The sequence below is a fragment of the Papaver somniferum genome, chromosome 7 (assembly GCF_003573695.1).
Source record: "Papaver somniferum cultivar HN1 chromosome 7, ASM357369v1, whole genome shotgun sequence".
NCBI classification, from domain to species: domain Eukaryota; kingdom Viridiplantae; phylum Streptophyta; class Magnoliopsida; order Ranunculales; family Papaveraceae; genus Papaver; species Papaver somniferum.
Window position 1 is genome coordinate 123739978 of NC_039364.1, and position 15245 is coordinate 123755222.

Here is a 15245-nt window from a genome sequence, read left to right on the forward strand (position 1 = left end):
AGAAAGTTCTTAGTTGCAATAAATAAGCTCCAGAGACTAGAAATTTATGCTTATTAAGGTTGGCACTAACTAATCTAAGTGGATGGAAGCATTTTGGTTGTAGGATTTGAGGAACCAATCTGATTAGATGGAAACATCTAAAGAGTCTATTCATAAAAGCACAGAGCTCAGGTGTTAGAAAAATAAAACATGGTAGTTTCGCCATATCCTCGTGATGGAAACATCGAAAGAATCCTGATCACTTTTTTTTTTCTTTTTACCATTACTAGGGTGAAATAGAGTGACTGAGATGAAAAAAAAAAATTTATATATAAACTGTGTGCAGGGAAGGACGACGATTACTATATCGTCTCGGCCCCTCGGGTTCGTACATGACATAGGAGTCGTGGCTCGAGTCGACTTCAACGGTTCATCCCCCGTCTGGTACGGGAGGTAAGTCCATCGAAACACTCGCGAATCTCATGTAAGCGAGTTACTGTATTCCTTAAGGTGATTCATTGATTGAGGACGAATTTGGAATGTTTTTAAATTCCTAGTAAAGGGCAAGGCCTGGCCAATACAAGATAAGGGTTCGGATTTCATCACCGCTCCCTTCTTGCCCGCCTTAGGTAAACGAAACCTAACGCGAACCCAAGATTAAAATTTGATTAGAACGAGACCGACAGGGTAACGAGCTTGGTAGGAAAATCTTTCGAAAAATATTGGTTACTCTTTTAAGCATACTTCAAAGTTCTTGATGGTTTCTGTAAGTTGAATGCGTAACTGCGCCGCCTTGTAATACCGGTGAGGCTTTGGGTATCAAAGCTCCACTGAGCTTCCCTCGCCTCGATTCAACTTACATTAGCTCGGATTGATTCCAGAAGGGTGTGCTCAAATTGTAAAGAATTCCTTTTCGAAGGAATAGAAGCTGGTCTAGAAAACAATCTAAGTGGATCCATCATGCTTTTTGTTTGCTAGATTCTATAGGTTTGATTTGGTCGAGTCAGCCTTGTTTGTGATTGTGTAGAATTCCCTTGCAATTAAGAATGTCGAACTGGTATGATAGAAGCCAATACAATGAGTATCGACCTGAATTTGAATATGGACATCATCCTTTTTATGACCATGGTGGGAATAGTAGTTGGGAACGCCAACCTTTTCAAGGTTATGGTTCATACCATGGTGAGCCCAATTACTATCCACACGCGAATTGGTCTTACGAGCAAGAAAATCAGGAACACTGTAGTACTGGTTACTCGTTTTTGGAAACTAGTCCTGATTATGATATTTCTGAACTTGTTCCATCTCTAGAAGAGACCCAACAACGGATTGAAAGGACGTATAAACGTTTAGTTGCAATGAAAATAGTTCAAAAGAAGAGTGTACACAATATTCTGAGATGATAAACGAGAGTAGTGAACGTATAAGTGTTATGCTCAGTGAAATTCAGGCACGTCTAGAGGCAGAAAATGAACAGTTAGCTAATGCTGCTCGAAATGATCTAAATTTCCAAAATAGTGTTTCTAATTTTACCCTTGATATCAATAGTGAATATTTTCCTAATTTAGAGGACGAGGTTAGAATAAAATACACTACTTATTTAGATAAGGTTCAATCATCTTTGTACTATTATGATGATGAGGATAGTAGTAATGAAGAATATGAAATATGTAGGCATAGTAATCAGGAATCTATTAATCCAATTGAGCTTTATAATGATTCTAGTTCAAATCCAAATAATTTTTATGATTATTCACCTATTCAAAAGGACGAGGATTTGATTAGGGATACCACCGTTTTAGATGATGTAGTTTTTCCTTTTGATTACGAAGCCGATAGTGGTTTAGAGGAACGGGTTTATTCCGAAAATGATGTTTTAGAGTCTAGCGACTTAGAAACAATAGTATTAGATGAAGAAGATATACCCGTAGAGATGAGTGAGGATGAATCCGACTTAGAAGAATCAATTGACCATTTTCGGGAATCCGATGACCTAGAAATTAGGGAAGTTGTGACTAGTCTTTCTAGAGACACAGAAAACTCTAAGTTTGGGGGTGATTATCATTCTTCGTGTGCTTTAACTCTTAGGAAGTTCCCTTCTGTAGGACTTGACATCTGTGCCTCAACCATATAATCACTTAGAGAAACATAGTTTAAAATGAAAAAATAAAATAAAATAAAAAAATGAAAAGGACTCAACGAGATATGGTGCAACTATCATGTTATTTCTAACACCTGATCTCTGTGCTTTTATGAATAGACTCTATAGATGTTTCCATCTAATCAGATTGGTTCCTCAACTCCTACAACCAAGATGCTTCCATCCACTTAGATTAGTTAGTGCCATCCTGAATACGCATAAATTTCTAGGCTCTGGAGTTTATTTATTGCAACTAAAAGCTAACAAAAAGTTTCTTCCCCACCCCCAAACTTAAATCTAACATTTTCCTCAATGTTTCTAATTAAAGAGCAGTACCAAAAGTAAAATAACACGAGGAGAAGTTGGAAAGATAGTACCTGGGTGAAGAAAATCAAAAACTAATATACAACATACAACTGCCTCGATGGTCAATCAAGGGTAAACAGGGTCCTCCAGAGTTACTAGACTGACCTTGATTCTGGCCCTTAGACCAAGAAAGGTTGGGATGGTTTCTCCAGCCAGGGTTATAGGTTTCTGAATAAGGGTCAAACTTCTGACGGTTATCGAATCTAGTGTTGTTATAAAGAGCATTGGCTTGCTCTTCAACAGTATGGTCTTCCCAAAAAGGCTCTATTTTACCACCAGAATGACCTAATTCCAACGCTTCTAACCTTTTGGCTATGGCTGCTATTTTAGCATCTGACTCATAGGATCCTTCTACCCTATTGACGTTTCCTCTACTTAGAAGAATTGTTTTCTGAGGTTCCCTATTATTTTCCCATTGTTGGGTCTTATTGGCGATTTCATTCAAAAATGTCATCGCCTCATCAACAGTTTTATTCTCAAACCCACCTGTGCATAAGGACTCAACCATGGTCGTTGTTGAATAGTCTAAACCCTCATAGAGGATCTGAACTAACCTAACCTTCTCTAAACCATGATGAGGACATTGAGAAATTAAGTCATTGAACCTTTCTAAATACCTATATAAAGATTCTCCCTCTTGTTGAGCAAAAGTACAAATTTGTGTCATAATAGACGATGTTTTGTGCCTTGGGAAAAACTTATGTATAAAGGCAGATGTAAGTTGTTCATAGGTTTCAATTGACTCAGAATCCAAACTATACAGCCAAGATTTGGCTTTATCTTTTAAGGAAAAGGGGAATAACCTAAGTTTCAGTGCATCATCACTAAGGTTTTTAATTTTCAGAGTACTACATATTTCCTCAAATTCCCTAACATGAAAATAGGGGTTCTCATTCTCTTTTCCTAAAAAGGTTGGGAGCATCTGTAAAGTCCCAGGTTTGAGTTCATAATTTGCCTCGGTTTCAGCTAACTTGATACAAGACGGACGAGAGGTCCTAGTTGGGTTCAATAAAGCTTTTAAAGTTGCCATTTCTGGCACTACCAAAGGACTAGGAGAAATTTCTTCACAAAGACGCAGATTCTCAAAACTGAAGCTTCCAAAAACAGGGCTCTCAAAAGAACAATCTTCGAGCTCCCTGCTTAAATCAGAAGAACTACTAGGTTTTTCGCTAATCAATTGACCTAGAGTATCTCTTTTCCAAGCCCTATTAACAAAATCGGGCATACACTAAAAAAAATCAAAAAGAAATAAAAATCCTAACAGGAAGGTTCTAGCAATCACACAGCAGGCTGACTCGACTTTACCACAGCAAACCTAGAGATTTCTAGCAAACAACAAGCATGATGGCTCACTTAGATTGTTTCTAGACCAGCTTTTATCTCTCGAAGGGGAATTCGTTATAATTTAAGCAAACCCCTCTGGAATCAATCCGAGTCAAAGTAAGTTGAATCGAGGCGAGGAAGCTTTGTGGAGCTTTGATACCCAAGGCCTCACCGCAGTACAAGGCGGCGCAGTCACGCATTCAACTCACAGAAACCGTCATGAACTTCGAAGTATGCTAAAAGAATAACCAACATCCTTCGAAAAATTTTCCTAACAAGCTCGATACCCTATAAGTCTCTTTCTAATCAGATTTTAAAGCTTGGATTCGCGTTAGGTTTTGTTCTCCTAAAGCGGGCAAGAAGGGAGCGGTGATGAAATCCGAACCCTTATCTTGTTTAGGCCAGGCCTTGCCCTTTACTAGGAAAATAAAGACAGTCTGGTTCGTCCTCAAACAATTAGCACCTTAAGGAGTACAGTAACTCGCTTGCAGGGGATTCGCGAGTGTTTCGATTGGACTTACCTCCCGTACCAGACGGGGGATGAACCGTTGTCGTCGACTCGGGCCACGACTCCTATGCCGTGTGCGAACCCGAGGGGCCGAGGTGATATTGTAATCACCGTCCTTCCCTGCACACAGTTTGTATTTAACTACCCTTCCGTAGGGTTTAAAAAAATAATAATAAAGTCCTAGAGTCCAGTCCAAAGTCCAAATAAAATAAAGTGCAAAAGAAAAAGAAAAATAACCTAAAAAAAATAACCTAAAAAAAAATATAAAAAAAAATCTCTCTCTTTTTTTTTTCTCTCTTTTCTATATATAAAACAAAAAAAATTCCTCTTTCGCTCCTTTCGCTTTAAGCTTTTCCTTCCAAGGTCCTTAGTACGCCACTTCGAACCTGCAAATCAAAGACAAAAAGAAACGTAAAAAGGAAAAAAAAAATAATAAACCTAAAAAAAAAATTCTACCTAAGCACAGGTCCGCGTCGGTGGCGCCAAAAACTTGATGTATTTTCAAATGTTGTTTTGTAATAGTGGTAAAAATGGGGTTCTTTTCGAACTTGTGAAGGGAATAATTTTTTTTTAGATTTAAATAAATTCAGAAATGTAGTAAATTAAATTAACAAGTGATAAAAAATTTATGGAGAAAATAGGGTTGATGATTCCACCTTTCAACAATATTTATGTAATGTTATTTAATTTTTAATTATGCAAATTAAACAATTGATTTGATTCTTAATAATTGCCAAAAGCAGATTTCCAAAATATCAAATGTTAGTCGCAAGCATAATACATCAAGAGTATAAAACTAAGCATGTATTATCAAGAGAAAATATATTTGATTAATAAAAATCATTTAAATCATTTATTTTCAATGCAATTAATCATATATAAATATTGCAAAAATTAATCAAATAAAAATTACCACATAAATATTGCGAGAAAGTCTTCCTCCGTCACCCCTGGGATTGGGTTTAGCTACTCATGATGAAAAACCTCTCAAATTGATTCATTGATACTCAAAAGTTGTTTACAATCAAGAGAAAATGGAGAAAAACGGTTTACAACAGTGTTTTCGACGCATATAAAGCGTTCAAAATAAACGATACAACAGAAGTGTTGTTGTTCCTAAGTCGCGAGAAAGGAATTGGAAACTGTCGCACTTAAGCGACACTTTTCAACGACTTTCTCTTACTGTCTAATGTTCTTCGTGTTCTTCCTTGCACCAGCAGGAAGCTTTTCGCTGTGTACTCTTGTATTGATTCTTCTCGACTCCTAAACTATCCCAAAGACTCTCCAACCCTTCCAAGCTCTTTTGCCTTGTATTTATAGTGTTTTAGGACCAAAATATCTGACAATTACTTGCGTATATTCTCCATTTAATCCGTCATTGCTCGCTTCCCTTAGTTAACGATAATTTCCAATTATAACTTTGTCACACGTAAACTTTGATCCTGCACGCTCTAGTAAGCCTTATACATGCCTCATAAGTCATCCAACTCCCCCAAAACACTTCCATGCACAACCAAAACACACACAACACCGTGTACAGGTCGTGTTCACTCCATGTAGCTCTGTTTTGAGCTCGAGAATCAAATCGATATTTCCAGCCAATTCCGATCAAATTCGACACCCAAACTATCTTCCTTAGGCTAAATCACATCTTTCTGCCAAAATTCAGCCATTGAATCGACCTACCACTACTTCATTTCTTCGATCGAAAATTCTCCTGTGCTGTGAACATTTTTCCCGCCAAAATCGATATTCAAATGAAGAAGAAAGGGTGTCCCCCTATCCTGAACTGGGGTGCGAATAGCAGCTGCCTTGGGGTGACCTGGGGGTGCCCCTTAGTAATTAGGTTACCCCTTATCCAAAAGCGAGAGTCCGAATAACACTTGTCCTCCGGGTGCCAAAATCAACTTTTCGAGCCGAATTTTCCAAAAATGTTTATTTCCTAAAAATACATAAAAACACAATATTAGTACAAAAATAGAGTTCCAACAATACGGACATTGAGGACAAATTAGACACAAAAATGTGTCTATCACTCTACCTGACCACTAGTCAGTGGATGATACGGGCTAGCTATCTTATGTGTAATACCATATTTCTTCATCAGAAGCTTAAAAGGCCCATTACAAAAGTGCGACCCTCCGTCACTAATTATAGATCGTGGTGTACCAAAACGTGTAAGTATATTATTTTTCAAGAACTCAATCACAACCCTATGGTCATTGGTTTTACACGCAACCGCCTCAATCCACTTAGAGACATAGTCTACGACGACAAGGATGTATAGGTTACCAAAAGAATTAGGAAACGGACCCATAAAGTCAATACCCCACACATCAAATACCTCAACAATTAAAATATGGTTCAAGGGCATCATGTTCCTACGGGAAATGGTTCCTAATTTCTGGCATCGTTCACAAGTAACGCAGTAACTGTGGGAGTCTTTAAACAACGAAGGCCAATAGAATCCACACTGCAATATCTTAGCAGCAGTTTTCTTAGCACTAAAGTTACCCCCACAAGCATGATCATGACAAAAGGAAATAATACTGGACTGGTCACTCTCAGGTATACATCTCCTAATAATCTGGTCTGGACAATACTTAAACAAATAAGGATCATCCCAAAAGAAGTGCTTAACCTCAGCTAAAAATCTAGAACGATCTTGTTTACCCCAATGTTGGGGCATTCTACCAGTAACAAGATAGTTCACTATATTCGCATACCAAGGATATTGGGTAAGAAAGAACAATTGTTCATCAGGAAAGCTATCCCTTATAGGAAGGGAATCATCTGGGGAACTAACAACTAGCCTAGACAAGTGATCTGCTACAACATTTTCGGCACCCTTTTTGTCTCTAATGTCTGGAGAAAACTCTTGCAACAACAGAATCCACCTAATCAATCTAGGTTTAGTATCCTTCTTAGACAAAAGATATTTTAAAGCAGCATGATCAGTATATATGATGATCTTAGAACCTAAGAGATAGGGTCTAAACTTGTCTAAGGCAAACACAATGACTAATAGTTCCTTCTCGGTAGTGGTATAGTTCAACTGGGCATCATTCAGAGTTTTGCTAGCATAGTAAATCACATGAAGTAACTTATTTTCTCGCCGACCTAGCACAACACCAATAACATAATCTGAAGCATCACACATGATCTCAAAGGGTAGGTTCCAGTTGGGTGCTTGGACTATGGGGGCGGTAGTGAGTAATGACTTAAGCTTCTCAAAAGCCTCTAAACAAGCATCATCAAAGACAAACTTAACATCTTTTGCAAGCAAATTTCAAAGAGGTCTAGACATCAAGCTAAAATCCTTAATGAAACGACGATAAAAACCAGCATGCCCTAAGAATGACCTAATATCTCTTACGGTTTTTGGGACCGGTAAAGTTTTAATAAGGTCAACTTTGGCTCTATCTACCTCTATACCTTTTGAAGATACAATATGCCCTAGAACAATTCCTGAACGAACCATAAAGTGACATTTCTCCCAATTAAGCACTAAATTATTTTCCTTACACCTAGTCAAAACTAATGACAAATGATGCAAGCACTCATCGAAAGACGAACCAAACACTTAAAAATCATCCATAAAGACCTCTAAGAACCATTCTACCATGTCAGAAAATATGCTCATCATGCAACGCTGAAAAGTCGCAGGGGCATTACATAGCCCGAAAGGCATGCGTCTATACGCAAAGGTACCAAAGGGACAGGTAAAAGTGGTTTTCTCCTGGTCTTCTGGGGCAATAACGATCTGATTATATCCAGAGTAGCCATCTAAAAAGCAGTAGTGACTATGTCCAGCTAATCTCTCTAGCATCTGGTCGATGAAGGGAAGGGGAAAGTGGTCCTTCCTAGTGACCTTGTTCAATTTCCTATAGTCAATACAAACACGCCAACCCGTGGTCACTCGGGTCGGGATTAACTCATTGCTATCATTCTGGACTACAGTAATACCAGATTTCTTGGGAACAACCTGAATGGGGCTGACCCACTTACTGTCTGAAATAGGGTAGATAATGCCTGCATCTAATAGCTTAAGAACCTCAGTTCGAACTACTTCTTTCATATTGGGGTTTAGTCGACGTTGTATCTCCCTAGAATGTTTGGTGTCTTCCTCTAAATAGATCTGATGCATACAAACAGACGGACTTATACCCTTAATGTCTGTTATGGTCCACCCTAAAGCTTCCTTGTTGTTTTGAAGGACGGTTACTAGCCTACTTTCCTGATCTCTATCCAAGTCGGAAGAAACAATCACAGGTAAAGTCTCAGACGGGCCTAAAAACACATACTTCAGGGTATCTGGCAATGGTTTTAGGTCCAACTTAGGAGGATCTTCTAAAGAAGGAACTAGGGTGGACTTAGAAATTGGTAGTGGTTCGAACTTAGGTTTCCATCCATTACTAGTATCTAACAAAGGGGTTGAATCTAACAAAGAATTCACCTCATTAATCACCTTATCATCATCAAAATCAATCCCAAAGTGAGCTAGGCATTTCTCTAATGGATCTTCTAACAAAGTGTTTGGTAATGACTCCTCGACTAATGTTCCTATCATGTTCACCTCTTCTATATTCGAGTCATCTAGTTCAGAGGGTAGCTTACTAATATTAAAAATGTTCAGCTCAATAGTCATATTACCAAAAGACAAATTCATAATACCATTTCGACAGTTAATGATCGCATTGGATGTAGCTAAAAACAGGCGACCTAAAGCACTGGTATTTGGTTCTCTGGGTCAGGGACAAGTTGGGTATCTAGGATAACAAAATCCATCGGATATATAAAATTGTCGACCTGTATGAGAACATCCTCGATCACACCACAAAGAATTTTAACGGACCTATCAGCTAACTGAAGTGTCATCTGTGTAGGTTTCATCTCACCAAGTCCTAGCTTAAGGTACACATGGTATGGCAGTAAGTTCACACTGGCTCCTAAGTCAATCAACGTTTTCTCAACACGGTACTTACCTATTGTACAAGCAATGGTAGGGGACCCTGGGTCTTTATACTTAGGAGTAGTGGTATTCTGAATGATAGAACTCACATGACTAGCTATGAAGGCTTTCTTCTGGACACTGAGCTTACGCTTTCGCGTACACAAGTCCTTAAGGAACTTGGCATAAGAGGGAATCTTCCTAATTGCATCTAATAATGGAAGGTTGATATTAACCTGCTTAAAAACCTCCAATATATCATTAAAGTTGGACTCCCTCTTAGTCGGAACTAGAAGCTGAGGGAACGGGGCTCTGGGAACAAAGCTGGGCTCATCAGGACCCTCATTGGTCTCTTTGGAGACTCTATCAGTCTCCTCATTTTCTGGCTCATAAGGGTGAACTACAGCATGTTCACTTTCAGGTATGTCGACCTTATTATCAACTTTCTTTCGATTCCTAAGGGTTGTAACAAAGTTCACATGATTGTACGATTTCTCTCCTCTAGGGTTAGGATCAGTATGACTAGGGAACCTTCCTTCTTCTCTCTCATTGATAAACTTAGCTATTTGGCCGACTTGAAGCTCTTATTTAGCAAAAGACTAGGCACTATTCTTAAAATTCTGTTTGGTTTCCTCTTGAAAATTACCCTGGCTTTTTACTAACATTTCCTGGCTTTGTGATAGCATCTCCTGGCTCTTCCTCAATATACTAAGGGTTTTCTCTAAGCTAGTTATTCTATTCTCAGATGGGTTCTGGGTCTGACCTGAAGAGTTCTTAGTATAACCAAAACCTGGGGGAGGCTGAGAATTACTAGACTGGCCTTGATTCTGGACCTTAGACCGAGAGAAATTAGGATGGTTTCTCCAACCAGGGTTGTAGGTCTCTGAGTAGGGGTCAAACTTCTGACGGTTTTCAAACCTAGCATTGTTATAGACAGCATGAGCTTTCTCTTCACTAACCTGACCTTCCCAGAATGAGTTATCGGGCTGTATTCCACAACTAGAGACTTGAAAGGCTCTATTAGGTTCAACAAGGGACTTATTTTTAGATTGAACCATTTCCAATGCTTCTAACCTTCTAGATAAAGCAGCAAACTTAGCATCTGACGCAAAACTCATATCTACCATATTGGTGCTACTTTTATTGACCAAGAGTCTTTACGGGGTTCAACACAAGACTCCCACTCTTGGGATTTTTCAGCGATAGCTCCTAAAAAGGTAAAAGCATCATCAGCATTTTTACTAGTGAACTTACCAGCGCACATAAACTCGACCATGGCTTTGGTCGAATAGTCTAAACCATTATAAATAATCTCTACAAGTTTCATCTTATCAAATCCATGGTGAGGACACTGGGATAGGAGATCATTGAGTCTCTCTAAAAACCTATAAAGAGATTCTCCCTCTTGTTGCATACTAGCACTAATTTTCTGCCTAACAGCTGCAGTTTTATGCTTAGGGTAGAATTTCATATAGAAAGCAGCAATAAGTTCCTGCCATGTTTCAATGGATTCAGATGGTAGGTTGTTTAGCCAGGTCTTGGCTTTATCTCTCAAGGAAAAGGGAAACATCTTAAGTTTCAAGACCTCATCAGTAAGGTCTTTTATTCTAATTGTCCCACAAATTTCCTCAAAGTCTCTAATATGAAAATAAGGGTTCTCATCATCCTTTCCTAAGTATATATGGATCATCTGAAGAATACTAGGTTTTATCTCGAAATTAGCCGTAGTGGCTGGAAATTTAATGCACGAAGCTCTGTTGGACCTAGTTGGGAACATGTAATCTTTCAAAGTTGCCATCAGTGGCATAGCAGCAGTACTAGGGGTACTTTCCTCACGAAGAGATAGGTTCTCAAAACTGATGTTTCCAAAAACGGGGCTCTCAAAAGAAGAGTCTTCGATCTCCCCACTTCCACAAGAAGATCTTTTAGGCTCGTCACTAATTAAACGGCCAAAATTATCTCTTTTCCAAGCACGCTCTGTAAAGGAATCGAGCGCTCTTGGCATACACAGACAAAAATCCTAAGGAAGGGAGGTTCTAAGCAAATACACAAACAACACACTAGCAAATACTAAACCTAATTACTTAAGGATGACCATTATTACCATTGTTTTTATTGTAGTATTAATTTTGCAGTAAATAAGAATTCGTTGCTCGGACTTGAAAAGATTTTTAAAACAAAAAATATATACAAAATTTGTCACGGGATCAAGAGACACTGGGACTCAGGATTCCACCATTAATCATTCACAGGATTCATATATTTATTCCAAATAGTTATAGCTCAAATAATAAGGACTCTCATTCTTGCCAAGGTAGATTTTTAGAAGATTAACTGTAAATCGAAAGCATGGCATATCAAAAGCACTATGACCAAGCATAAACCATCAAATGAAATGACAATCAATTAAGAAAAATCATAAAACGATTAATAAAAAGTGCAAGTAGTCAAAAAGAATTAAATGTAATTATCATATGCGTGAAATATGGCTTCCTCCATCATCCCAGTATTGGGGTTTAGCTACTCATATTAATCATGTTCTCAAAATACATTTTTATAGCTCAAAAAGTTGATTAAAAGATGAGAAAATGCTAAAACAAAGATTCGCAATAGTTATAAGCGTTACAATTGCGCTGTATAAAACAAAACTGAAGTGTAGTAAAGAACGATACAACCTTAGTGCTGTAAACAGCGACACAAGTGAACTGTTGCGGGTACTGTTGAAGAACGACGCTTCTGGAGCGTCAGTTCTTCATCTTCTTCCTCCTCCTCGAGCGCAGCAGCAGCAGCAGGAGAGATTTCTCCCCTTCGCTTCTCTCGGCTCCAAAACTTCCCCAAACTCTTGATAACCCTCTATCAGCTCCCAAGGGTCCCTTTTATACCCAATAGGCGCAACGAATCACTCGCAATAACTCCACATAATCCTCCATTACTCAGAAAATATTTTTTTACCATTTTCTTCACTGTCAGCCGAGATATGATCTTCTCCATCCCCTATGCATGCGCATATGAGTTGTAATACTTCCATAGTTGCATAAACACTTAAGAAGATCAGATATCTTCCCTATTTAGTCCACAAAACTTCCCAAAAATTCCTCTCACAGAGAACTCGAGCGTATCTCCCCTGTTTAACTCTCGATTGAAAGTTAGCGGACTCTAGCCAAATTTAACTCATTCCAACGCTCAGAATAATCTTGTTATACTCAATAGATATGACCCAATTAATTCCAGCCATTTAGTCTCTCCAAAAATCCATCGAAAATCAATTTGAAAATCTTCCAGGAAGCAAATATATTCTCCCGCCAAAATATATTTTTTGAATTTGTGAAGAAGGTCACCCCTTATCCAGTGGTCGCCCCCTTATCCGTTGCTGGAGTCCGAATAACACATGTCCCTTGGGGTGCCTTTAGTAATTTTTCTGGGTTCCTCCGGTGCATTTATGGGGTGTCTTTAGTACTCTATTCTAGGGTGTAAAACACCACTTTTCGAGCCAATTTCGCCGCAAGAGCTTATTTTTCCAAAAACATCTACAAAAACATAAAATAACACAATAAGTATTTAATCGAGTCTAACAATACAGAACATTGAGAACAAAATAGACACATAAATGCGTCTATCAAATACCCCCAAACTTATTATTTGCTAGTCCTCGAGCAAAACTAATAAAAAATAAATAAAACTGAGTTAATCTCGGGAGGGTTTACCAGAGGTGTGCCCACAAACCATTACTCCAGACCCTAGCTATCTATGCAGAACCTTGGAAGGCACTAAAGAATCTCCTTGGTTGGCATACTTATTGACTACATGAGGAAGTACCCTGATACGATATTCCAATTGTTGTACACGAGTTTGCACTCAAGCATACTAAAAAATTCATATAAAGTGACAGAGCTCTACTCAGATAGTTTCTGGACATCATAAACCGGAGTCAACCAATCACATGGATAGATTAAGAAGATGGATGTAGAGAAAAATGTGGATGATGTTGACTAAGGTGAACCTATCCTAATGGACTGAGATACTGGTCTGTACTAATATCAACACACTGGCAAATACAAGGGAACCAGTGTTCGATAATCCTAACTCTAGGTCAACTCAGCTGGCATATACAAGGGTACCAGTGGTCGACTCTATTGTATTTATTCCGGTTGGTCTGGTGGTCTGGTCTCAATTTTTTTTTTTTGTAATAATGGTCATCCTTAAGAAAATGTGTCGACCCTAATATCCTAAAGTAATTAGGTTTAGTCTCAAAACTTAATATCCAACACATCTGAAAATCATATGTTCCCACAATTGGAAGAAAAGTTTTTGGTGGGAAAACAAAGTCAATCTTGGTATCATAGCCTGGGTTAACCACATCAACCATAGGATGAGTTTCTAACAACTGAGCTTCTCTATGGACATCATTAGGTTCGGGAAAATGTGTATGAAGATAATCTTGTAAGATGGTTGAGGCACAGATGTCAAGTCCCACAGAAGGGAACTTCCTAAGAGTTAAAGCACACGAAGAATGATAATCACCCCCAAACTTAAAGTTTTCTGTGTCTCTAGAAAGACTAGTCACAACTTACCTAATTTCTAGGTCATCGAATTCCCGAAAATGGTCAATTGATTCTTCTAAGTCGGGTTCATCCTCACTCATCTCTACGGGTATATCTTCTTCATCTAATACTATTGTTTCTAAGTCGCTAGATTCTAAAACAGCATTTTCGGAATAAACCCGTTCCTCTAAACCACTATCGGCTTCGTAATCAAAAGGAAAAACTACATCGTCTAAAACGGTGGTATCCCTAATCAAATCCTCGTCCTTTTAAATAGGTGAATAATCATAAAAATTATTTGGATTTGAACTAGAATCACCGAGCACAATTCAAACCATCTTATAACTTCGTTACTTTTCATTCTCACCATTTAGAACTTTCAACGTAACCCAATTTCAGGCCATGGCCTCATCGGCTTGGTGTGAGATAACTCCTACAAATTGCATCACTGACTGTGACCAGCTCACAAATCCTCTCTGCAAAATATCTTCGCAACACCCATGTACTGCACATTCGGGCCAACACCTTGTTGCTGTTAGGAGAAGTACTCGAACTCCATCTAGTTTGTTGATGTCGCTAGGCGATAGAAACCCCAAGATCAAATCCTTTTGATCACCATCTCCGATTGCAACCGGCTCAATCCACAGCCATACAACGGCAGCAGCAGTAGACGTCTTCTTATCCCCACTTTCGGTGTTTCCTTTCGTCTTCTTTACAGATTCGGTGTTGCTGGTCCGTCTCGGCTTCAAACCATTCTGCAGATACTAAACAGATCAACCTCGTGAAGATTTGGTGACACAGCTGCTTGGATTTCTCTCGAACATCATCAGCTGCCTGCACTGCTCAGTCTTCAATTACATGCAGATGAATCTTGATTCATGCAATATTTCTTCAAGAACGTTTGGCATCTTCCATGAGCCTCCATCCCGTCTCTGCCTAGATAAACCCATTACTTACAAGGAGCTACTGCCATGATGACGGCTTCCGAATCCAACTCTTTCCTTATAAAACTCGAGCCAATACCCATTGGTCTGCTGGCTTCTAACCCTTTCTAATGCCTTTGAATGCCTCTTCTTAATCTGTCCAGAACCTGTCATGTGCATGACCAAACAATATCCCGTGCCTGTGAGTTGATGAAATAGTGGCAGCCAAATTAATTTTTCCTCCTTGATGCTATGAGGAGCATTAGGTGCTTTTTGTCGCGAACGCCACTATAACTCCCAGTTTAGCTAGTTATTTCTCCATTGATCGGGTTCATTTTTACTTTCTACAAAAGCACTAAAATAATATTATTAATCAAAATATCGAGTTCTAATTAATATAAATATGGGTATAAAATGTAGCATTTACGTGCTTATCAACACCCCCACACTTATATTTTGCTAGTCCTCGAGCAAAACAAAGAAAATATCTGCTAAACAACTGGATATGGAGAGA